The sequence below is a fragment of the Mobula birostris genome, chromosome 22, assembly GCF_030028105.1.
Source record: "Mobula birostris isolate sMobBir1 chromosome 22, sMobBir1.hap1, whole genome shotgun sequence".
Taxonomy (NCBI): domain Eukaryota; kingdom Metazoa; phylum Chordata; class Chondrichthyes; order Myliobatiformes; family Myliobatidae; genus Mobula; species Mobula birostris.
This window is the reverse complement of record NC_092391.1, coordinates 53,689,678-53,714,693: the sequence shown is the minus strand read 5'-3', so window position 1 is coordinate 53,714,693 and position 25,016 is coordinate 53,689,678. Positions and strand designations below refer to the sequence as shown.

Sequence of the window (25,016 nt, the reverse complement as noted above, 5' to 3'; positions counted from 1 at the left end):
TCCCTGGAGGTGTCCTGGGTACTTTGTAGGCTAGTCCCCAAGATGGAGCTGACTAGATTCACAACCTACTGCAGCTTCCTTTGGTCCCGTGCAGTAGCCCCCCCCCCCCCCAAATACCAGACAGTGATGCAGCCTGTCAGAATGCTCGCCACAACACGTCCAGGAACTTGAAACTGCTCACCCTCTCCACTTCGGATCCCTCTGAGGATTGATGTGTGTTCCTTCGGCTTGCCCTTCCTGAACTCCACAATCAGCTCTTTCATCTTACTGACATTGAGTGCCAGGTTGTTGCTGCAGCACCACTCCAGTAGATGGCGTATCTCGCTCCTGTACGCCCTCTCATCTCCATCTGAGATTCTGCCAACAATGGTTGTATCATCAGCAAATTTACAGATGGTATTTGAGCTATGCCTAGCCACACAGTCATGCGTGTATAGAGAGTAGAGCAGTGGGCTAAACACACATGCCTGAAGTGCACCAGTGTTGATCACCAGTGAGGAGGAGATATTATCACCAATCCACACATTTTGTGGTCTTCTGGTTAGGAAGTCAATGATCCAATTGCAGAGGGAGGTACTGAGGCCCAGGTTCTGTAACTTTTCAATCAGGATTGTGGGAATGGTGGTATTAAATGCTGACATAGGTATTTGTGTTGTCCAGGTGGTCTGAGGCCGTGTGAAGAGTCATTGAGATTGCATCTGCATTGACCCATTGTGGCGATAGGCAAATTGCAATGGGTCCATGTCCTTGCTGAGGCAGGAGTTGAGTCTAGTCATGACCAACCTCTCAAAGCATTTCATCACTGTAGATGTGAGTGCTACTGGGCGATAGTCATTAAGCAGCTCTGCATGGTCTCACCATTCCAGCATCTGCAGTATTGTAGTTCTTTAAACATCACCCTCCCAGTATCTCTGGCATTCTTTCCCTATGTTTTGCCCCTCACAGTTCCTGCATCTGCAGTATTGTATATCCTTGGCTTTGTAACTCACCATTCCTGCATCTGTGCAATTGTGGTTCTCCTCTGGCTGTAACTCACTGTTGCTGTATCTGCAGTATTTTGATTCTTCTCTCACTCATCCTTCACCATTACAGAATATTATTTATTTTATTTTATTAAGAGATACAGACCATGCAGGAACCCTCTGATTTAACCCTAACCTATTTGTGGTATGATTTAAAATAACTAATTAACCTCCTAACTGGTACAGGACTGCAGGAGTAAACAGGGGCACCCGGAGGAAACCCATGTGCACATGGGAATTACTTACAATCCTACCTACAGCGGATGCCGGAATTGAACCTCCAACACCTCGAGTTGTAATAGAGATGCCCCAACCACTACACTACCGCAGTGCCAATAAACGAGTCCCAGATCCAAAACCTGGGATTGTACCAGAGACCTTTAGATCTTCAGTCCAACACTCTCCTAACTGAGCTATTTCAGCTGACACATCTGTAGGATTGTAATTCTCCTTTGTTCTGTATCTTACTGGTGCGGCATCTGCAATATTGTATTTCCCTAGGCTTTGTACCTCACAGTTCCATCATCTGCAGTATTGTATTTCCCCTATGCTTTGTCCCTCCAACCTTCCTCTATCTATGGTATTGTATAGTCACCTGCCTTGTACCTCACCATTCAACTATGTGCAGTATTTTACTCCCCCTCTGCCTGTGTCCTCACCGTTGCTGTATCTGCAGCTTTGTGGTTCTGTTCTGCCTTATATCTCAGTATTCCAGCATATGTAGATCTTCTCTCCCTAAAACCTCATCCTTTCAGTATCTATGACATTCTACTTCCCTGTGCTTTGTACCTCACCATTCCTGTATCTGCAGAACTGTAGTTCTTCTCAGCCTTATACCTCATCGTTGCTGTATCTGCAGTATTGTACCTTTTCTGTGCCTTAGACCATGAGAAATGGGAGCAGAATTAGGCCATTCAGCCCCCCAAGTCTGTTCTGTCACTCCACCACGGCTGATCCTGGATCTCGCACCCCCCCCCCAACTCCATACACCTGCCTCCTTGCAGCTGGGTTTTTAAAGGTTTTTACCAGACTTGAACAGAAATGCTTCTACTGTAGCTGCACAGTACTCCATTCAACGACTCATGCTGAAAAACCTCCTGCTTATTGAAACTCTTCGCCCCATCCCTCACCACTACAGAATATTATTTATTTTATTTTACTGAGAGATAGAGCACAGAACAGGCCTGTCTGGCCCACCCAGCTGTTCCACCCAGGAATCCACCAATTTAACCCGAACCTAATTGTGGTACGGTTTAAAAAATACAATTAACCTGCTAACCAGTCTGGCTATGGACAGAGGGACTGTGTACATGGGAAGGACGTACAAACTTACTTACAGAGAATGCTACAATTGAACTCCAAACTCTGACACTACGAGCTGGGATAGTGTCAGACTAAAGGCTGTTTTATACTTGTGCGCACTAGCTTACACCGTAGCCTACGCATTTATACTTGTGCGTTGGTGTGTCTGCGTCGCTCTGCAATTCACCGCCAAAACGCTAGTTGGCGGTTGCGTTTCTATGCTACTGTGTTGAGTTTCAACTTCAAACAATGGTGACTGAAACTGAAGGAGGGTGAATTTTCTGTGCTTGTCCGGCCATTGAGAGACATGGACGAGGAAATGCATTTCAAATATTTTCGGATGTCGGCAGGTAGATTTGACAATTTGGTTCATCGTCTCCAACCATTTATTTCGCATCAGTGTACGCACAGTATACTCAGAGACTGGCAGTCACCATTCGAGTTTTAGCTTCAGGTGGAAGTCAACAGACTGTAGCAGCTAGCTACAAACTGGCGTCAAGCACAGGGTCCTCCGTAATTTCGGAGGTCTGTAAAGCTTTATGGAAAGCATTGCAGCCAGAGTTCCTTCCCTGCCCTTCAGTCGCCCAATGGGAAGCTATTGCAGCATTGGAAGAAATGCGACGCTACCAAGCGGACCAATCACAGTTGTGCGGTCTGCATCACCGCGACGCGTAATTACATTTTTGGGGAGGTGCGCGTCAGGCTACAGCGTAGGGTACGCGGCTACACCGCATCTACGGTGTCGATTTAACACACTAAGTATAATTTGGCCTTAACTGCTATGCTATCACGGTGACAATAAATATGTACCAGTGCCGAAACCCGGGATTGAACCAGGGACCTTTAGATCTTCAGTCTAACGCTCTCCCAACTGAGCTATTTCGGCTGATGAGTCTCCATTTTTGTGGTTCACCTCTGTGTTGTACCTCACCATTCCTGTATCTGCAGGATTGTACTTCCCCTGCACTTTAAACCTCACTGTTGTTGTATCTGCGGTATTGTCGTCCTCCACTCACTCGACCCTCACCATTACAGAAATTTTTTTGTTTTATTTCATTGAGAGATCCAGTGAAGAACAGGAACATTTGGCCCACCAAACTGTGCTGACCAGGAACCTCTGATTTAACCACGCCCTAATCGTGTGATGATTTAAAATACCAATTCACCTACTAATTGTACGTCTTTGGACCGTGGCAGGAAACCCATGTGCACAGTGGAAGGAATTACAAACTCACTTACACAGGACGTTATAATTGAACTCCAAACTCCGAACTCTGGCAACACAAGCTGTAACAGAGTCACACTAAAGTGGGGCCCAATAAATAAATCCCAGTGCCGAAACCCGGGATTGAACCAGGGACCTTTAGATCTTCAGTCTAACGCTCTCCCAACTGAGCTATTTCGGCTGACACACTGCAGTATTGTTATTCTCCACTCTCATGTATCTCACCATTGCAGCATCTGCAGAATTGTATGTCTCTTGTACATTGTATCTCACAATTCCAGCATCTGCACTGTTGTATTTCCATGAGCTTTGTACCTCACCAGTCCATCATCTGCAGTATTGTAGTTCTACTGTGATTTAAAACTCTCTATTCTTGTGTATGCGGTATTTTATTTCTCCTCTGCCTTGTACCTCACTGCTCCAGCATCAGTGGTATTGTATTCCCCGTGCTTCGTACCTCACCTTTCCGGACTCTGCAGTATTGTATTTCTCCTGTGCTCTGAGCCTCAACATTCCAGTAAATGTGGAATTGTGCTTCTCCTCTGCATTAACCTCACCATTCCTGTATCTGCGGTATTGTATACTCCTCTGCCTTGTACCTCAATATCACTGTGCATGTAGAATTATATTTTTCCTGTGCTTTGTACCTCACCATTGTTTTCCTCTCCCTTGACCCTCACCAGTACAGAATATTATTTATTTTATTTTACTGAGAGCTACAGGGCAGAACAGGCCCCTCCGGCCCACCAACCTGTGCCGCCCTGTAGCTGTCAGCTGTAATATTATTGTCTCAACAATCAGGTTAGGGTTAAATCGGTGGATTCATGCCGCCCAGGGATCCACTGATTTAACTCTAACCCAGTCGTGGGATGGTTTAAAATAATCAGTTGAACTACTAACCAGTACGTCTTTGGACTGTGGGAGCAAACCCCAGCACCCCGGAACAAAACCCACGTGCACACGGGAAGGACTTTCAAACCTACTTACAGAGGATGTCAGAATTGAACTCTGAAATCAAATGAGCTGCAACAGTGTTGCACTAACTGCTGTTACCATGGTGCCCAATAGATAAGCCCCAGTGCTGAAACCCGCGATTGAACCAGGGACCTTCAGATCTTCAGTCTAACACTCTCCCAACTGAGCTATTTCGGCTGACATATCTGCAGTATTGTTATTCTCCACTGTTCTTTATCTCACTGTTGCAGCATCTGCAGTATTGTATTCCCCTGTTCTTTGTACTCCACCGTTGCATCATCTGCAGTATTGTATTTTCTCCTGTGCTTTGTACATCAGCGTTCTATCATCTTCAGAATTGCATTTTCCTTGTGCTTTGTACCTCTATCTTTGCTTTGTATACTCACCTGCCTTGTGCCCCACCGTTGCTGTATTTGTGGTATTGTATACTCCTCTGCCATTTTTTTAGAGAACATAGTATATTGCAGGAACAGGCCCTTTGGCCCACAATGCTGTGCTGAGCTACTCAGTTGTCTCACTAAGCTAGTTCCTTCTGTCTACACAGTAACCATATAGAATGCTTTATTATCGTTCCATCTACTGAGGTTCAGTAAAACTCTTTCTTTGGCATACCATCCATACAGATCATTTTATTACAACAGTGAATTGAGACAGTACAAGGTTCTTACATTAATGGCTAGAAGATCCATTTTGCTGAACTGGAAAGAGATTAATCCTCCCACCACATTTCATTGGTTCTCTCAAACTATGCTGTGTTTAAATTTGGAAAAAATTAGAAGTGTTGTTTATGATCCCTCTATTAAATTCGAAAAAACCCGGAGGCCATTTATTCAACATTTTCATATGATGTAATTTGACCTTTTCCAAACTTATCCTATTTCTTTGTAATATTTGTTGAGAGGAGCAGAGTCATCGACGCTAATGTTTTCTTTTTTTATGATATTACATAACAGCCCATGTCTTTTTTTAGTTTAGTTGATTAATACCGTTTAGGTTAGTTTTTTTGGGGGGGTTATAGTTTTATTTTTTTTCCTTGTTCATGATTTTTTTTAGATTTTTTTCTTTGATATTGTTCATCTGCATCCTGTATGATTGGGAGTTTTAACATTTAAGTGTCAACTGGGTTTATATTTAACTATGTCAATTACAACAATGTATTCCCAATAACTTTGTAACATTACTATGCTATGTTTATTATTATGAAACTAATAAAAAGATTGAAAAAGAAAGAGACAGTACAAGGGAAAATGATGACAGAATGCAGAATAAAGTGTTCCAGTTACAGAGAAGGTGCGGTGCAGACAGACAATGAGGTGGAAAGTGGATCGTGAGATAGATTGTGAAGGTCAAATCTATCTTATTTCAATAATCTTATAACAGCAGGGTAGTAGCTGTCCTTGATTCTGATAGTATGTGTTTTTTCAGGATTTTGTCTGATGAGTGGAGGAAGAAGAGAGAATGACATGCCTTTTCCAGAACTGAATGGGGTGGACAACATCAAGAGGGACTGGGAGATGCTGTAGGGGAGCAAAGGGCAGGTCAAGACTATGTTTTAACAATGGGGAGGGTTGCTGGGACAACTACTCAATACCCTCCCTCCCCAACACAAGCCAGTCCCACTCTGGTGAGCTCACAATGGGACACCTCCCTCTCCGTGATGTCACACAGCAGCCACACCCTGGCAGCAGTCAGTGAAGTGTCGACTGGGACAGGTATTTCCCAGGTGATCCCCCAGAGTAAGGAGCATCTCAGAGCCTCTCTCTGTCCAGCACACAAACTATTCGGGTTGGAACTTGCCACATTCTACGGCAAACAAATGCCTCCGTTTAAACGAACCTGCATTCCAGGCCATACAGGTAAGGTGAGGGAGCTGGAGAGAGGAGGGGGTAGTGAATTACTGTGGGGGGGAGTGTTGAAGGGCTAGTAGGGTGATTCTCAGTGATGGGGAAAGGGAATTCAGAGTAATTTCCCCCTGGAGGCGGAACGAGTGCTGTTGTAGACAAATGCGAATGGGGAGTCGCAGTGTAACTTTTCGGTTAGGCCAGCAGTGAGGGGCAAAGGGTTGGCGCAGAATTCAAAGTTCAAAGGAAATTTATTATCAAAGTACATATGTGTAACCGTATACAACACAAATTCATTTGAGGTCATTCACAGTAAAAATCCAAGAAACACAATAGAATCGATGAAAGATCGCATCCAACAGGGCGGACAAACAACCAGTATGCAAAAGAAAACAAACTGCAAATTCAGAATGAAAGAAAAGGAAATAATAATATCGAAAACTGGGAAAGGACAGGCAGTTAGTTGAAGTTCTGAATATATATGAACTACACCCAATACTTGTCAAATTCCTACAACATCTGATGGAGCATTAGCCATTATAATCCTATCTATTAACAACCAAAAAAGAACAAACACTTATCAAAATAAATGGAGACATTTTTCTGGGTGACTCTCTAAGCCCACAATCGATTTGTCCAGCTTAAAACCTGCTCTCTAATCTACAGATTCAGATGAAAGTAGGACAACAAATCAGAAACAGCCAGAGAAATTGCAGATTGACATACATTCTATATATGGCTGATTTGAAATTATACACTCCTTCGTCAGTAAAGCTAAAGCAATTCATTCAAATAGCCTTGTACCTCACTATTCCAGCATCTGGAGTATTTTAGTTCTCCTCTGCATAAAACCTCATCCTTCCAGTATCTATGACATTGTACTTCCCTGTGTTTTGTGCCTCACCATTCCTGTATCTGCAGAACTGTAGTTCTCCTCAGCCTTGTACCTCATCGTTGCTGTATCTGCAGTATTGTAACTTTTCTGTGCCTGAGACCATAACAGATGGGAGCAGTATTCGGCCATTCAGCCCCTCGAGTCTGATCTGTTATTCCATGGCTGATCCCGGACCCCCTCAAATCCATACATCTACCTTCTTATCATATCCTTTGATGCCCTGACCGATCTGGAATCTATTAATTTCTGCTTTAAAAATACCCAGGACTTGTCCTCCACCACAGTCTGTGGCAGTGCATTCTACAGATTCACTGCTTCCTGTCAATCTGTAAATTAATCTTCTGGGAATCTTGTACAAGGACTCCTAAGTTCCTCTGTACCTCTGATGTTTGAACCTTCTCTCCATTTAGGTAATAGTCTGCACTATTGTTCCTGCTTTATATTATTGGCTAGTTTGCCCTCATTTACAATTGTGACATTACCCTTATTCCATTCCTTTTTCAGCTCCCTGTGCAATCTTAACCCACATCTTGGCTACTATTTGGAGGCCTATATATGATTCCCATTATGGTTTTTTTTTGCCCTTGCTGTTTGTTAACCCCACACACAAAGATTCAACATTCTCTGACCCTATGTCACCTCTTTCTAAAGATATAATTCCATCTCTTACCAACAGAGCCACACCACTGTCTATGCCTTCCTGCCTGTCCTTTTGATACAAAGTTTATCCTTTGATGTTAAGCTCCGAACTTTGACCTTCTTTCAGCCACAACTCAGTGATGCCCACCACTTCATACCGATCAATTGTTCCACAAGTTCATCCACCTTATTCTGAATGCTCAGCGCATTAAATACAGCATCTTCAGTTCTGCAATCTTCACCCTTTTGAATTTTGCCTCTGTGATACTATTGAACTCTTTGCATGGTCTGCATTTGTAACCAATCATTGGCTTGTCCTTCCTTACATTCATGTTATACCCATCATCGACTTGTAAACCTGCTGGCTCATCCTCAGCTCTATCACACTGGTTCCCATTCCCCACCATATTAGTTTAAACTTCTCCCAACAGCTCTAGTAAACCTGCCGACAAGAATATTGGTCCCGCTTGGGTTCATGTGCAACCCGTTGCTTTTGTACAGGCTTACCACCCTGACTCAGACCACTCTGATGATGACCACTCCCCTCTTTTATGCAGACTGGGCTTTTAAAGCTTTTTGCCTGACTTGAAGGGGAATGATTCTACTGTATGTGCACAGCACTACAATCAACGACTCGTGTGAAAAAACCTTCTTATTAAAGCCCTTCACCTCAACCCTCCCCACTACAGAATATTATTTATTTTATTTTATTGAGTGATAGAGCGTAGAACAGGCTCGTATGAGCCACCCAGCTGTTCCACCCAGGAATCCAGTGATTCAACCCTAACCTAATTGTGGTACCGTTTAAAAAATACAATTAACCTACTAACCAGTCTGCCTTTGGACAGAGGGACTGTGTACATGGGAAGGATGTACAAACTTACAGAGGATGCCACAATTGAACTCCAAACTCTGACTCTCCGAGCTGTAATAGTGTCACACTAACTGCTATGCTATCGCGGTGACAATAAATAAGTCCCAGTGCCGAAACCCAGGATTGAACCAGGGACCTTTAGATCTTCAGTCTAATGCTCTCCCAACTGAGCTATCTCGGCTGACACAGCTGCTGTATTGTTGTTCTCCACCCTCGTGTACCTCACCATTCCTGTATCTGCAGTATTGTATTTCCCTCTGCATGGTATCTCACCATTCCAGCTTCTGCAGTATTGTATTTCTTTAAACCTCACCATTCCAGTATCTCAGAGTCAGAATCGTGTTTGTTATCACCGGCACCTGTCCTGAAATTTGTTACCTTAGCAGCAGCAGTTCAATGCAATACATAATATAGAAGAAGAAGAATAAAGTAATGATAATAAATAAATAAGTCAATTTACCATATTACATATACTGAATAGATTAAAATCATGCAAAAACAGAAATAATGTATAGGAACGCACAAGTATAAATCAGCCTTAATGCTCGCCCAACTGAGCTATTTTGGTTGACACAGCTGCAGTATTGTGGTACTCCACTCTCGTGTACCTCACCATTGCAGCATCTGCAGTATTGTATTTCCGCGTGCTTTAAACCTGACCTTTCCTCTATCTGCAGTATTGTACACTCCTCTGCTTTGTACCTCACCATTGCTGTATCTGCGGTATTGTAGTTCTCCTCTCCCTTGACCCCCCACCAGTACAGAATATCATTATGTTATTTTATTCAGAGCCACAGTACAGAACATGCCAGTCCGTCCTACCAGGCTGTGCCGCCCCACAATCGGGTTAGGGTTAAATCGGTGGATTCATGCTGCCCAGGAATCCACTGATTTAACTCTAACCCAATCGTGGGATGGTTTAAAATAATCAGTTAAACTACTAACCAGTACGTCTTTGGACTGTGGGAGCAAACCCCAGAAAAAAGCCATCTGCACACAGGAAGGATGTTCAAACCTACTTACAGAGGATGTCAGAATTGAACCCCAAAATCAAATGAGCTGCAGTAGTGTTGCACTAACTGCTGTTACCATGGTGCCCAATAAGTAAGTCCCGGTGCCAAAACCCGGGATTGAACCAGAAATCTTTAGATCTTCAGTCTAACGCTCTCCCAACTGAGCTATTTCGGCTGACACACTGCAGTATTGTTGCTCTCCACTTTCATGTACCTCACCATTTAGTCCGTGAGCCAGTGGGGCTGGTCGGTACCATCTGAGGGGAATTAATGCGCTTAGTGATTTTTGGCAAGCTATACATCTCTATAGTTAGGAAATATATGATAGCATTGCACTAGTGGTAGCTTTATGTGTGCTATCATGCATTTTATAACACTACCCTAAAATAAGCATTTCTGAAAAGTGGCCAATATAAAGTACAAAATACATGTTCAACCTAGTGGTATTTTGTCATCCGTGATCCCTCAGCATTGAAATTTGTCACAGTGATAGCTGAGTTCAAGCACTTTTCATCTAATGTTGTTATAAAATTCTACATTGAAAGCTATGTCATTTGTGGCACTTGCAGTACAGTGCCCAATTTCAGTAGAGTGAATCATTTCATTTTCAGAAAAATACTTGTCTGTTGTTTATTTTGGAAAAGTCAATAAAAAACATAGGACACACATAATCACATGGATTTCTGGAGAATTTATTGAGGAATTCAAATAAGCAATCATTTTTTGTATATATTCCATATTAACATCAGTACAGCAGAAAATGTTATCTCCCCCCCCCCCCCAAAAGGTCAGAAAAACCTCATTTGGAGAGATTTCTGGAGTTTTTATCAGGCATGATATTTTCGATATTGTATCAAATCAAAACAATCTTAAGCTTTTGTCATAACATATAGAATTACAGTACAATAATTCAAATATGGGGTTCCACACAGCCATAACCTAAGCTCCATTTGGTTGTAAAATGAATATATTTAATCAAATACTGTTTTCCATACTTTCATAACCTATTAATAATCATAATAATTTTTCAAGTGTTCGATGTCTTCCACATCTTTATCTGAACTTTCCACACTCTCTGAGGTGGATGCTTGGTTCTCACAATCTGCCAGTCTACACATGTCAGTACGCCTGAGTTCATTTGGAACACACATACATCTTGGGAGTGAACATTTTTTCAGACAGTTACAGGCCAGTAGATCCAGGACGGCATTGGGTGCTGGCTGGCCTTCCATCCAATGCACCACCAACTGTTCAGCTTCCTCTTCTCTCTCCATCTTCCATCCTCTGCCAACAGGACTTGGCACTCGTGGGTCCTTCTCCAAACATCTTCTCCATATATCAGCCTGGTAGTTGGTTCGCTGTGCATGTTTTGTTCAGCAGTCCTTGCATGGTGGGAGCTGATGACTTTCGATTTCACCTTTTTTGGCACAGAAAAGGTGATACCTGAGCCCTTTCACCTTGGTGGTTGATGCTTTTGGGGCATACAGGAGACATGTAAATACCTCCAGTTTGTCCATCAGTTCTGGGGAGAGGTCCCATTCCTGACCCAGTTCTAAGAATGTGTCCTGAGTTTCCCTGTTGCTGGTCAGAAGTTTTAGGGCACTTGTCTTCCCTTTGCCTGCAAAAGCGCTTAGTGTCACATCCTATGTATGCGTGAAACCCGATCAGAGCCCTACAAACCTCTATGCCAACAGTGGCAGCAACCTTCCTGATGTCTACAAGCCTATAAGTCACCAGTTCGCCTACCAGCCCCTATTAGGAGTTGAGGATGCCATCGTCTACCTGCTGAACTGTGTCTACGCCCACCTGGACAAGCCAGCGAACACTGTGGGGATCATGTTTTTTGACTTCTCCAGTGCGTTCAACACCATCCGCCCTGCTCTGCTGGGGGAGAAGCTGACAGCGATGCAGGTGGATGCTTTCCTAGTGTCATGGATTCTTGATTACCTGACTGGCAGACCACAGTACGTGTGCTTGCAACACTGTGTGTCCGACAGAGTGATCAGCAGCACTGGGGCTCCACAGGGGACTGTCTTGTCTCCCTTTCTCTTCACCATTTACCCCTCGGACTTCAACTACTGCACAGAGCCTTGTCATCTTCAGAAGTTTTCTGATGACTCTGCCATAGTTGGATGCATCAGCAAGGGAGATGAGGCTGAGTACAGGGCTAAGGTGGGAAACTTTGTCACATGGTGTGAGCAGAATTATCTGCACCTTAATGTGAAAAAGACTAAGGAGCTGGTGGTAGACCTGAGGAGAGCTAAGGTACCGGTGACCCGTTTCCATCCAGGGGGTCAGTGTGGACATGGTGGAGGATTACAAATACCTGGGGATACAAATTGACAATAAACTGGACTGGTCAAAGAACACTGAGGCTGTCTACAAGAAGGGTCAGAGCCGTCTCTATTTCCTGAGGAGACTGAAATCCTTTAACATCTGTCGGACGATGCTGAGGATGTTCTACGAGTCTGTGGTGGCCAGTGCTATCATGTTTGCTGTTGTGTGCTAGGGCAGCAGGCTGAGGGTAGCAGACACCAACAGAATCAACAAACTCGTTCGTAAGACCAGTGATGTTGTGGGGATGGAACTGGACTCTCTGACGGTGGTGTCTGAAAAGAGGATGCTGTCTAAGTTGCATGCCATCTTGGACAATGTCTCCCATCCACTACATAATCATAGTCATAGTCATACTTTGTTGACCCCAGGGGGAAATTGGTTTTCGTTACATAGAAACATAGAAAATAGGTGCAGGAGTAGGCCATTCGGCCCTTTGAGCCTGCATCGCCATTCAGTATGATCATGGCTGATCATCCAACTCAGAACCCTGTACCAGCCTTCCCTCCATTTAGCCACAAGGGCCATATCTAACTCCCTCTTAAATATAGCCAATGAACTGGCCTCAACTGTTTCCTGTGGCAGAGAATTCCATAGATTCACCACTCTCTGTGTGAAGTAGTTTTTCCTAATCTCGGTCCTGAAAGGCTTCCCCTTTATCCTCAAACTGTGATCCCACGTTCTGGACTTCCCCAACATCGGGAACAATCTTCCTGCATCTAGCCTGTCCAATCCCTTTATGATTTTATACGTTTCAATGAGATTCCCCCCTCAATCTTCTAAATTCCAATGTATAAGCCTAGTTCATCCAGTCTTTCATCATATGAAAGTCCTGCCATCCCAGGAATCAATCTGGTGAACCTTCTTTGTACTCCCTCTATGGCAAGGATGTCTTTCCTCAGATTAGGGGACCAAAACTGCACACAATACTCCAGGTGTGGTCTCACCAAGGCCTTGTACAACTGCAGTAGTACCTCCCTGCTCCTGTACTCGAATCCTCTTGCTATAAATGCCAGCATACCATTCGCCTTTTTCACCGCCTGCTGTACCTGCATGCCCACTTTCAATGACTGGTGTATAATGACACCCAGGTCTCATTGCACCTCCCCTTTTCCTAATTGGCCACCATTCAGATAATAATCTGTTTTCCTGATTTTGCCACCAAAGTGGATAACCTCACATTTATCCACATTAAATTTCATCTGCCATGAATTTGGCCACTCACCTAACCTATCCAAGTCACCCTGCATCCTCTTAGCATCCTCCTCACAGCTAACACTGCCGCCCAGCTTTGTGTCATTCGCAAACTTGGAGATGCTGCATTTAATTCCCTCATCCAAGTCATTAATATATATTGTAAACAACTGGGGTCCCAGCACTGAGCCTTGCGGTACCCCACTAGTCACTGCCTGCCATTCTGAAAAGGTCCCGTTTATTCCCACTCTTTGCTTCCTGTCTGCCAACCAATTCTCTATCCACATCAATACCTTACCCCCAATACCGTGTGCTTTAAGTTTGCACACTAATCTCCTGTGTGGGACCTTGTCAAAAGCCTTTTGAAAATCCAAATATACCACATCCACTGGTTCTCCCCTATCCACTCTACTAGTTACGTCCTCAAAAAATTCTATGAGATTCATCAGACATGATTTTCCTTTCACAAATCCATGCTGACTTTGTCCGATGATTTCACCGCTTTCCAAATGTGCTGTTATCACATCTTTGATAACTGACTCTAGCAGTTTCCCCACGACTGATGTTAGGCTAACCGGTCTATAATTCCCCGGTTTCTCTCTCCCTCCTTTTTGAAAAAGTGGGGTTACATTAGCCACCCTCCAATCTTCAGGAACTAGTCCAGAATCTAAAGAATTCTGAAAAATTATCACTAATGCATCCACTATTTCTTGGGCTACTTCCTTAAGCACTCTGGGATGCAGACCATCTGGCCCTGGGGATTTATCCACCTTTAATCCCTTCAATTTACCTAACACCACTTCCCTACTAACATGTATTTCGCTCACTTCCTCCATCTCACTGGATCCTCTGTCCCCTACTATTTCTGGAAGATTATTTATGTCCTCCTTAGTGAAGACAGAACCAAAATAATTATTCAGTTGGTCTGCCATGTCCTTGCTCCCCATAATCAATTCACCTGTTTCTGTCTGTAGGGGACCTACATTTGTCTTAACCAATCTTTTTCTTTCCACATATCTATAAACGCTTTTACAGTCAGTTTTTATGTTCCCTGCCAGTTTTCTCTCATAATCTTTTTTCCCCTTCCTAATTAAGCCCTTTGTCCTCCTCTGCTGAACTCTGAATTTCTCCCAGTCCTCAGGTGAGCCACCTTTTCTGGCTAATTTGTATGCTTCTTTTTTGGAATTGATACTATCCCTAATTTCTCTTGTCAGCCACGGGTGCACTACCTTCCTTGATTTATTCTTTTGCCAAACTGGGATGAACAGTTGCACCATAAATAATAAATAGTAATAGAACCATAAATAGTTAAACAGTAATATGTAAATTATGCCAGTAAATTATGAAATAAATCCAGGACCAGCCTATCGGCACAGGGTGTCTGACCCTCCAAGGGAGGAGTTGTAAGGTTTGATGGCCACAGGCAAGAATGACTTCCTATGACGCTCTGTGCTGCATCTTGGAGGAATGAGTCTCTGGCTGAATGTACTCCTGTGCCCACCCAGTACATTATGTAGTGGATGGGAGACATTGACCAAGATGGCATGCAACTTAGACAGCATCCTCTTTTCAGAGACCACCATGGGAGAGTCCAGTTCCATCCCTACAACATCAGTGGCCTTACGAATAAGTTTGTTGATTCTGTTGGTGTCTGCTACCCTCAGCCTGCTGCCCCAGCACACAACAGCAAACATGATAGCACTGTCCACCACAGACCCGTAGAACATCCTCAGCATCGTCCGACAGATGTTAAAGGACCTCAGTCTCCTCAGGAAATAGAGACAGCTCTGACTCTTCTTGTAGACAGCCTCAGTGTTCTTTGACCAGTCCAGTTTATTGTCAATTCGTATCCCCAGGTATTTGTAATCCTCCACCATGTCCACACTGACCCCCTGGATGAAAACAGGGGTCACCGGTACCTTAGCTGTCCTTAAGTCTACCACCAGCTCCTTAGTCTTTTTCACATTAAGGTGCAGATAATTCTGCTCACACCATGTGACAAAGTTTCCTACCGTAGCCCTGTACTCGACCTCATCTCCCTTGCTGATGCATCCAACTATGGCAGAGTCATCAGAAAACTTCTGAAGATGACAAGACTCTGTGCAGTAGTTGAAGTCTGAGGTGTAAATGGTGAAGAGAAAGGGAGACAAGACAGTCCTCTGTGGAGCCCCAGTGCTGCTGATCACTCTGTCGGACACACAGTGTTGCAAGCACACGTACTGTGGTCTGCCGGTCAGGTAATCAAGAATCCATGACACCAGGGAAGCATCTACCTGCATCGCTGTCAGCTTCTCCCCCAGCAGAGCAGGGCGGATGGTGTTGAACGCACTGGAGAAATCAAAAAACATGACCCTCACAGTGCTCGCTGGCTTGTCCAGGTGGGCGTAGACATGGTTCAGCAGGTACTGTGGTATAATGGACTGGTTGGGCACAGGAGTACATTCAGCCAGAGACTCATTCCACCGAGATACAACACAGAGCATCATAGGAAGTCATTCCTGCCTGTGGCCATCAAACTTTACAACTCCTCCCTTGGAGGGTCAGACACCCTGAGCCAATAGGCTGGTCCTGGACTTATTTCATAATTTACTGGCATAATTTACATATTACTATTTAACTATTTATGGTTTTATTACTATTTATTATTTATGGTGCAACTGTAATGAAAACCAATTTCCCTCGGGATCAATAAAGTATGACTATGACTATTTGTACGGGTTCTAGTGCCACACTTCTGGAACAATGGGGCCTCAATCTTGTCATGAAATGCTAAAGACATGATAAAGACATCTGTATCTTCTGAGCAGATCACTACAGACTTGTGCCCTTCTCGTGGCACGGGCAGCATGGAGAAGTAGGCGGCCGTCTGCTTCTTGTTGACACTGAAGAGCTGACACTTCCTCACTGTCTTGAGATGTGATTCTGTAACATTTGTCATTCACAGTTGCATACAAAATCTTCTCCTGTAGCTTTGCTCTGTACTCCGTCTTTCTCCATTCATGGACTATGAAGCTAATGAGACTATTTTTGTTACTGACTTTGGTCAGGAAGCTCCTCCGCTGCCTCACCATCTGTGTGCCTGTGATACCTTGCAACTCATGACCAGTCTCTTCACCCCGTAGAGATCTTTCACTATTCCTGATAGAGTTCTCCTTGTATGTGTCGAACACAGCATCTATTCTGCTACTCTGACTGCCTTCCCTCAGAGCCATACCCAGAATTGTTATGGCAACATCTCTGAACATAACTTGATCACTTTTCACTCTTTGAACCAAGTTCATTCCATCAGCCACTGTAGCAGAGTTTCCTGGGAGTTGCTCTTCTACTGCTACATTTTTCTGCAAGGTTGTGGCTAAAGTAGCTTTATTTGTCTTTCTCAGCAATCCTCCTGGTGTGGACAGGGCCCAGGGCAATGGTCCAAGGGGATGAGAAAGGATATCCTCCATACGTAGACTGCACCCTTGTGCCATCGCTGTGATGCGTCCAAACAAAGACCTGTCTGCTTTCAAGATGATCGCCCTCCCACTTGATTTCACTTCTCTTCCTACACATATCACTGAATGTTTTCAGCTTGTTGGTTTTCATTGGGTCATGGTATTTCTTTGCTGGTGGGTCTTCCTCTAGTCTCTCATCCTTGAAGGTTGTACAGCATTGCTCACCAATCTCATATGCCTTCATCAGGTTGGAGGCAATGTCCTTGGGGGCTGCCTTTGCCGTAGAGATGCTAACGAGGTCCCACTTCTCTGCAAATGGGTAATATGTGACCCATTCATGTATGAGGTTAACCACTGCTGAAGCTGCTTCCTCATCTTTCTGGATTCTTGGCCACCGTGGCTCCACATGACAAAGCTCTGATTTGTTGCCTTGCACCATCTCCCTTAACTGTCCCAGGAATGCACTGTGGTGCTTAGCTGTTATGTAGTAATGCTTGATAGCTCCAGCATTCAGGCTGAACCGTGATGTGCCTCCAGGAGTCTGTGTGTCTTTGTCCACTGTGGCTTCAATAGCCTGGTCCACAGGGATCTGCTCAAAGGGGTTGTTACCGGACAGCTGCACTGAGAATTGGCCTGTCTTGAAGGCCTCATACACAGAAGGATTATTCTCTAGGAGGTTCATCATCTGAGCAAAGTAAGGGGACATAATTCATCTTATCATAGGCAAAGCACCATGGGATCACAGAAAGCTACCATCGCTGCAATGCTATCACATATTTTCTAGCACGAGGGGTGTATACCTTGCCAAAAATCACTATAAGAAATATTCCTCCCAGATGGTACCAGTGGCCCAAATTTGGGGTCCTGGCTCACGGACTAATTGCAGCATCTGCAGTATTGTATGTCTCTTGTACATTTTTTTTATAGGCATCCGTTACTCTCGTGAGACCATGGATTTGCTCCTTGGAAGGTTTCCAGGGTGCAGGCCTGGGCAAGGTTGTATGGAAGACCGGCAGTTGCCCATGCTGCAAGTCTCCCTTCTCCACGCCACCGATGTTGTCCAAGGGAAGGGCACTAGGCCGATACAGCTTGGCACCGGTGTCATCGCAGAGCAATGGTTAAGTGCCTTGCTCAAGGACACAGCATGCTGCCTCAGCTGAGGCTCGAACTAGTGACCTTCAGATCACTAGACCGATGCCCTAACCACTTGGCCACGCGTCAACATGTGTACATTATACCTCACAATTCGAACGTCTGCACTGTTGTATTTCCAGGTAATTTGCACCTCACCGGTCCATCATCTGCAGTATTGTAGTTCGACTGTGCTTTAAAACTCACTATTCTTGTGTATGCGGTATTTTATTTCTCCTCTGCCTTGTACCTCACTGCTCCAGCATCAGTGGTATTGTATTCCCCGTGCTTCGTACCTCACCTTTCCAGACTCTGCAGTATTGTATTTCTCCTGTGCTCTGAGCTTCAACATTCCAGTAAATGTGGAATTGTGGTTCTCCTCTGCATTAACCTCACCATTCCTGTATCTACAGAATTATATTTCTTCTGTACTTTATACCTCATTATCCCTGTATCTGCAGAATTATATTTCTCCTGTGCTTTGTAACTCACAATTGTTTTATCTGCGGTATTGAGTTTCCTCACCGTTCCAGCATCTACAGTATTTTGCACCTTCTCTGCCTTGTACCTCACCATTGCTGTCTGCGGTATTGTGAATCTCCTCTCCCTCGTCCCTCACCATCACAGAATATTATTTATTTTATTTTATTCAGAGATAGAGAGCAGAACAGGTCTGTCCAGCCCACCAAGCTGTGCCACTCAGGAACTTCTGATTTAACCCTAACCTAATGGTGGGATGGTTTAAAAAAAAACAATGAACCTACTAACCAGTACGTCTTTGGACTGTGGGAGAAAACCAGACCAGTTGGAGGAAATGGAGGTGGGAAGATGGGAACGACTTACCAACTTACACAGAACATCAAAATTGAACTCCGAACTCTGACACCCTGCGCTGTAATAGTGTCACGCAGACCACTGCGGTACCGTTGAGTCCAATAAATAAGTCCCACTGCCTGAAACCCGGGATTGAACCAGGGACCTTCAGATCTTCAGTCTAACACTCTCCCAACTGAGCTATTTCAGTTGACATATCTGCAGCATTGTTATTCTCCATTGTTCTTTAACTCACCATTACAGCGTCTGCAGTATTGTATTCCCCTGTGCTTTGTATCTCACTGTTCCATCATCTGCAGTATATTATATTTCCCTGTGCTTTGTACCTCACCGTTCCATCATCTGCAGTATTGTTTACTCACCTGCCTTGTACCTCACTGTGGAACTATCTGCAGTATTTTGCTCCTCCTCTGCCTTGTACCTCACCATTGCACTATCTGCGGTATTGTATACTCACCTGCCTGGTTCCTCACCGTAGCTGTATCTGCAGTATTTTGGTTCTGCTCTGTTTGGCAACTCACTGTTCCAGCATCTGCAGGGTTTTACTCCTCCTCTGCCTTGTACCTCACCGTTGCAGTATCTGCAGCATTATATATTTCTCTGCCTTGTCCCTCACTATCCCTGTGTCTCCTCTACGTAAAACCTTATCCTTCCGGTATCTATGACATTATACTTCCCCCTGCTCTGTACCTCACCATTCCTGTTTCTGCAGAACTGTGATTCTCCTCAGCCTTATACCTCATCGTTGCTGTATCTGCAGTATTGTACCTTTTCTGTGCCTTAGACCATAAGAGATGGGAGCAGAATTAGGCCATTCAGTCCATCGAGTCTGCTCTGTCATTCCACCATGGCTGATCCTGGATCCCCCCAACTCCATACACGTGTCTCCTTCTCATATCCTTTGATGCCCTGACCAATCAGGGATCTATCAATTTCTGGTTTAAACATACCCACGGGCTTGTCGTCCACCACAGCCTGTGGCAGAGTGTTCCACAGATTCACTGCTCTCTGGCAACCTGTAAATTAATCTTCCGGGAATCTTGCATGAAGACTCCCAAGAACCTCTGTATCTCTGATGTTTGAACCTTCTCCCCATTTAGATAATGGTCTGCACTATTGTTCCTCTTTATATTATTGGCTAGTTTGCCCTCATTTACAATTGTGATATTACCCTTATTACCTGCCTTTTTCAGCTCCCTGTCCAATCTCAACCCCACATCTTGGCTATTTGGAGACCTGCATATGATTCCCATAATTTTTTTTTACCCTTACAGTTTGTTAATCCCACACACAAAATTCAACATTTTCTGACCCTATGTCACTTTCTAAAGATGTAGTTCCATCTCTTACCAACAGAGCTACACCACCGTCTGTGCCTTCCTGCCTGTCCTTTCAATACAAAGTTTACCTTTGATATTCAGCTCCCAACAATAACCTTCTTTCAGCCACGACTCAATGATGTCTACAATGTCATACTGACCAATCGGTAATTGCGCCACAAGTTTATCCAACTCATTCTGAATGCTGAGGACATTTAAATACAACACCTTCAGTCCTGTATTCTTCACGCTTTTGAATTTTGCCTCTGTGGTACAATTTAACTCTTTGCTCTGTCTGCATCTGTACCCAATCACTGGCTTGTCCTTCCTTACATTCATGTTACACCCATCATCTACTTGTAAACCTGCTGGCTCATCCTCAGCTCTATCATACTGGTTCCCATTCCCCACCATATTAGTTTAAACCACTCCCAACAGCTCTAGTGAACCTGCCGACAAGAATATTGGTCCCCCTCGGATTCAAGTGCGACCCGTCCCTTTTGTACAGGTCACACCTGCCACAGAAGAGCTCCCAATGATCCAGAAATCTGAATCCCTGCACTCTGCTCCAATTCTTCACCCACACATTTATCTGCCACCTCATTCTATTCCTGTCCTCACTGTTGGGTGGCACAGGCAGCAATTTCACGATTACTACCCTTGAGTTCCCACTTCTCAGCTTCCTTCCTAACTCCCTGTATTCTGTTTTCAGGATCTCCTCCCTTTTTCTACCTATGTCATTGGTACCAATATGTACCACGACCTCTGGCTGCCCACCCTCCCATTTCAGAATATTGTGGGTTCGTTCAGAAATATCACAAACCCTGGTACCTGGGAGGCGAAATACTATCTGTGTTTCTTTGTCGCATCTGTCCCCCTAACTATAGAGTTCCCTGTTACTGCTGCCATCCTTGTCAGTTCCCTGCCCTCCTGAGCCACAGGGCCAGACTCAGTGCCAGAGACATGGCTGCTGTCACTTCCCCCATGTAGATACCCCACCCTCCAACATTATTCAGAAAGGAGTATTTATTGTCGAAGGGGCCGGTCACAGGGGTGCTCTCCACTATCTGATGTTCTCCCTTCCCTCTCCTGACAGTTACCCATTTATCGGTCTCCTGGAGCCCTGAGGTGACTAACTCCCTGTAGCTCCTGTCTATCACTGCCTCACTTTCCCTAACAAGCCAAAGGTCTCGAGCTGCAGCTCCAGTTCCCTAACACAGTCTCTAAGGAGCTGCATCTCAATGCTCCTGGTGCAGATGTGGCTATTGGGGAGGCTGGGAGTCTCGCGGAAATCCCACATCTGACACCCAGAACAGAACATTTGCCCTGTAGACATGCCCCCATTTTGTCCAGATTTAAATAATAAATCAGGAATAAGATTACCTACATACCTTGCTTCGGCCTGTTCTTGTTGAAGCCCTGTTGAGCCGAAGCCTTACCACTCTGACTCTGACCACTCTGATGATGACCGCTCCATTAGACGGTACCCCTCTTTTTGCAGACTGGGTTTTTAAAGCTTTTTGCCTGATTTGAATGGGAACGCTTCTGCTGCGTCTGCGCAGTACTTCAATCAATGGTTCGCGCTGAGAAAACCTCCTGATTATTGAATCATTACAGAATGTTATTTGTTTTATTTTATTGAGAGATAGAACACAGAACAGGTTCGTCCGATCCACCCAACTGTTCCACCCAGGAATCCACCGATTTAACCCTAACATAACTGTGGTACAGTTTAAAAAATACAATTAACCTACTAACCAGTCTGCCTTTGACAGAGGAACTGTGTACAAGGGAAGGATGTACAAACTTAGTTACAAAGGGTGCCACAATTGAACTCCAAACTCTGACTCTACGAGCTGTAATAGTGTCACACTAACTGCTATGCCATCGTGGTGACAATAAATAAGTCCCAGTGCCGAAACCCGGGATTGAACCAGGGACCTTTAGATCTTCAGTCTAACGCTCTCCCAATTTCGGCTGATGTATCTGCATTTTTGTTGTTCACCTCTGTCTTGTACCTCACCATTCCTGTATCTGCAGTATTGTATTTCCTTAAACCTCACCCTTCCAGTATCTAAGAATCAGAATCTGGTTTGTTATCACCAGTATGTGTCCTGAAATTTGTTAACTTAGCAGCAGCAGTTCAATGCAATACATAATATAGAAGAAGAAGAAGGAAAAAGTAAATAAATAAATACATCAATTTTGTCATACGGGAGGCATTGGGAGCGGACCCAAATGCAAGACACAGACACTGAAGTTCTAGGAACAGGACAAGGTTTATCAAGAAAACAAGGGGATTCAGGAAGAAAGGATGCTGGACATTGACATAGGCCCTGGATGAGACAGGGATGCAGGGCCTGGGCTAGGACCTGGATAAGAAATGCAGAACCCGGACAAGGAACTGGGAACAAGGAGCCTGGGTTTGGGCTCCGAGCCAGAGACTAGACAAGGACCCAGAACCTAGGTCTTGTCTCGGCCTTGGACCCCAGAACCAGGCGAAGACATGACATGGCTACAGGACTAGACATGGCTTGGGTTCTTTGAGGCTTGGCTACAGGACTAGGTAAGGCTTGGGTATGGACTCTGAGCTAGAGACTGGGTGTCTGACTCGGGCTCGGACCCCAGAACCAGGCTCAGACATGACGTGGCTACAGAACTGGTCATGACTACAGGACAGGATGAGGGAACTCCAGCACAGGGCTGGGCGAGGTACTCCTGGGCTGGGTGAGGTACATGGACAGGATGAGAACACGCTGCCTTGACTTGGTCTTGGGAGAGAGGAACCTCGGAGCCTTGGACTTGTAACTCAGGAACATAGAACACAGAGCCGAGACCCCTCCTCGGGAGCAGGACATAGGGCCGGAACTCGTACACAGCACACAGAGCCAGGACCCCCTCCTTGGGAACAGGACCAAGGGCCGGGGCTCTTTCTATACACAGTACGCTGAACACAAAGAGACAGTTCTCCACTCGGGGTAGCGGCAAACGGCCACACCTACCTAGCGAAGGTGAAGAAACAGAGACAGTTCCCAACTCAACATAGCGGCAAATGGCCAGACCTACCTAGCGAAGGTGAGGATACAGAGACAGTTCCCAACTCAAGGTAGCAGCAAATGGCAGGACCTACCTAGCAAAGGGGAGGGCACAAAGAGGCAATTTCAAACAACGACAGACTGTTCCTTATCTTGACACAGCAAGGCCCCAGTCTTGCTCCAGTAGTTGAACTTGACGGCGTTACAGGCGAGGACGCAGGCAGGGTTGCAGGTGAGGGCTTCAGGCAAAGGTTTCAGGCAGGGCTTCAGAAGGAAGAGGAAGGGGAAGGGAACAGTCCAGCAAATGAAGCTGAACCCAGGAGCTATTTATGTAGCCAGCCCAAAATGAGAAACAGGTGCCTCAACTGAGGCACTCAACAGAACAAGGGAGAAAGCAGGAAAACCCGGAACAAGGATCGACGGACCGGACCGTGAACTGGAATGCGGACTTCACAGACCAGACCATGACAAATTTACCATATTACACATATTAAATAGATTAAAATTGTGCAAAAACAGAAATAATGTATAGGAAAAAAGTGAGGTATTATTCGTGGGTTGAATGTCCATTTAGGAAACGAATGGCAGAGGGGAAGAAGCTGTTCCTGAATCGCTGAGTGTGTGCCTTCAGGTTTCTGTACCTCCTACCTGATGGTAATGGTGAGGAAAAAGGCATGCTCTGAGTGCTGGAGGACTTTAATAACGGACGCTGCCTTTCTGAGACACCACTCCCTAAAGATGTCCTGGGTACTTTGGAGGCTAGTACGCAAGATGGAGCCAACTAAATTCACAACCCCCTTTCAGTCCTGTGCAGTAGCCCCCCACCGCCAAACATCAGACGGTGACGTAGCCTGTCAGAATGCTCTCCATGGTACAGCAATATAAGTCTCTCACAGGCAGATAAACCCAATATTGACTGTACATTTTTTGGCACTACCACAAATGAAAGTATGTGCTCAAAATTTTTGTGTGATACTTTTGCCACACATGTTCCCTTAACTGGAATGTCTGCACCTGAATACCCAGTCACTTTTATATTTGTCTGATGTAACTTTGGTCTTGGCTTTAATACATTAAACTCAGAATCTGCAAGAGCATTTACTTGTGCTCCAGTATCCAATTTAAACAGAATAATGTTTTGGTTCACTTGCAATGGCATAGTCCAGTCATTCTTACTTTGTTTGTTTTCACAAAGGACATCTATATAAAACTCCCCATGTTCATTTTCAAGCACTGCATTTACGTGTTTTATTTCCTTTCTACTTTTGCAATAGCGTGAAAATAGATTACTCTTACCACAGTTGTTGCACATTTTCCGATACACTGGACACTTTTTAGCTCAGTGCTCCCATCCACAGCGATCACAAAGTTTTTTCCTTTCAGATGACATCTTGTTCTCTGTCGGTTCCATCGCTGTTTTATTATTTTTTCTAATATGTTCGTGCACAGTGTGTACGTTGCAGTTCTCAATAGAAAGTTCTTTAGCCTGTGATGTCACGGTTTCAGAAGCTTTGCGGAGTGCCACAGCTTTTTCCAAATTCAAACCTTGTTCTAACAGTCTTTCTCTCAGACCATTACCCAGAATGCCACAAACAAATCTGTCTTTAATGAGAGAGTCTGCAAGCTCTGCAAACTCTCATCTTTTACTTGGTTTCTCAACTCTGTAACAAATTGATCAATTGTTTGACTAGGTCTCTGCCAAAATTTGAAAAATTTGTACCATTCATACATCACATTGCGTTTCGGTATACAAAATGCGTCAAATTTGTCCATTATCGCTTTTAGATTCAAATTATCTCCATTTTCAAAAGTAAAATGGTTATAAACCTCAATTGCGTCGTTACCTATAATGTGGAACAGAATTGCAGTGTTAGTTTCTTCTGATTTTTCATCTGCTCCGATTGCTGATAAATAAATTTCAAAACGCTGTTTAAATCTTTTCCAGTTTT

At 44.5% G+C, this 25,016-nt stretch overlaps 6 non-coding genes across 6 annotated transcripts; all 6 read right to left on the bottom strand.

The window, feature by feature from the left end:
- Nucleotides 1-3,137: 3,137 nt before the first annotated feature.
- Nucleotides 3,138-3,210, bottom strand: trnaf-gaa (transfer RNA phenylalanine (anticodon GAA)). The gene has a single exon. It is a non-coding gene; the product is annotated as a tRNA-Phe (tRNA).
- Nucleotides 3,211-3,657: 447 nt separating this feature from the next.
- Nucleotides 3,658-3,730, bottom strand: trnaf-gaa (transfer RNA phenylalanine (anticodon GAA)). Its single transcript has one exon. It is a non-coding gene; the product is annotated as a tRNA-Phe (tRNA).
- An 898-nt stretch (nucleotides 3,731-4,628) lies between these two features.
- Nucleotides 4,629-4,701, bottom strand: trnaf-gaa (transfer RNA phenylalanine (anticodon GAA)). The gene has a single exon. It is a non-coding gene; the product is annotated as a tRNA-Phe (tRNA).
- A 4,180-nt stretch (nucleotides 4,702-8,881) lies between these two features.
- Nucleotides 8,882-8,954, bottom strand: trnaf-gaa (transfer RNA phenylalanine (anticodon GAA)). The gene has a single exon. It is a non-coding gene; the product is annotated as a tRNA-Phe (tRNA).
- A 934-nt stretch (nucleotides 8,955-9,888) lies between these two features.
- Nucleotides 9,889-9,961, bottom strand: trnaf-gaa (transfer RNA phenylalanine (anticodon GAA)). The gene has a single exon. It is a non-coding gene; the product is annotated as a tRNA-Phe (tRNA).
- Nucleotides 9,962-18,830: 8,869 nt separating this feature from the next.
- Nucleotides 18,831-18,903, bottom strand: trnaf-gaa (transfer RNA phenylalanine (anticodon GAA)). Its single transcript has one exon. It is a non-coding gene; the product is annotated as a tRNA-Phe (tRNA).
- Nucleotides 18,904-25,016: the final 6,113 nt, after the last annotated feature.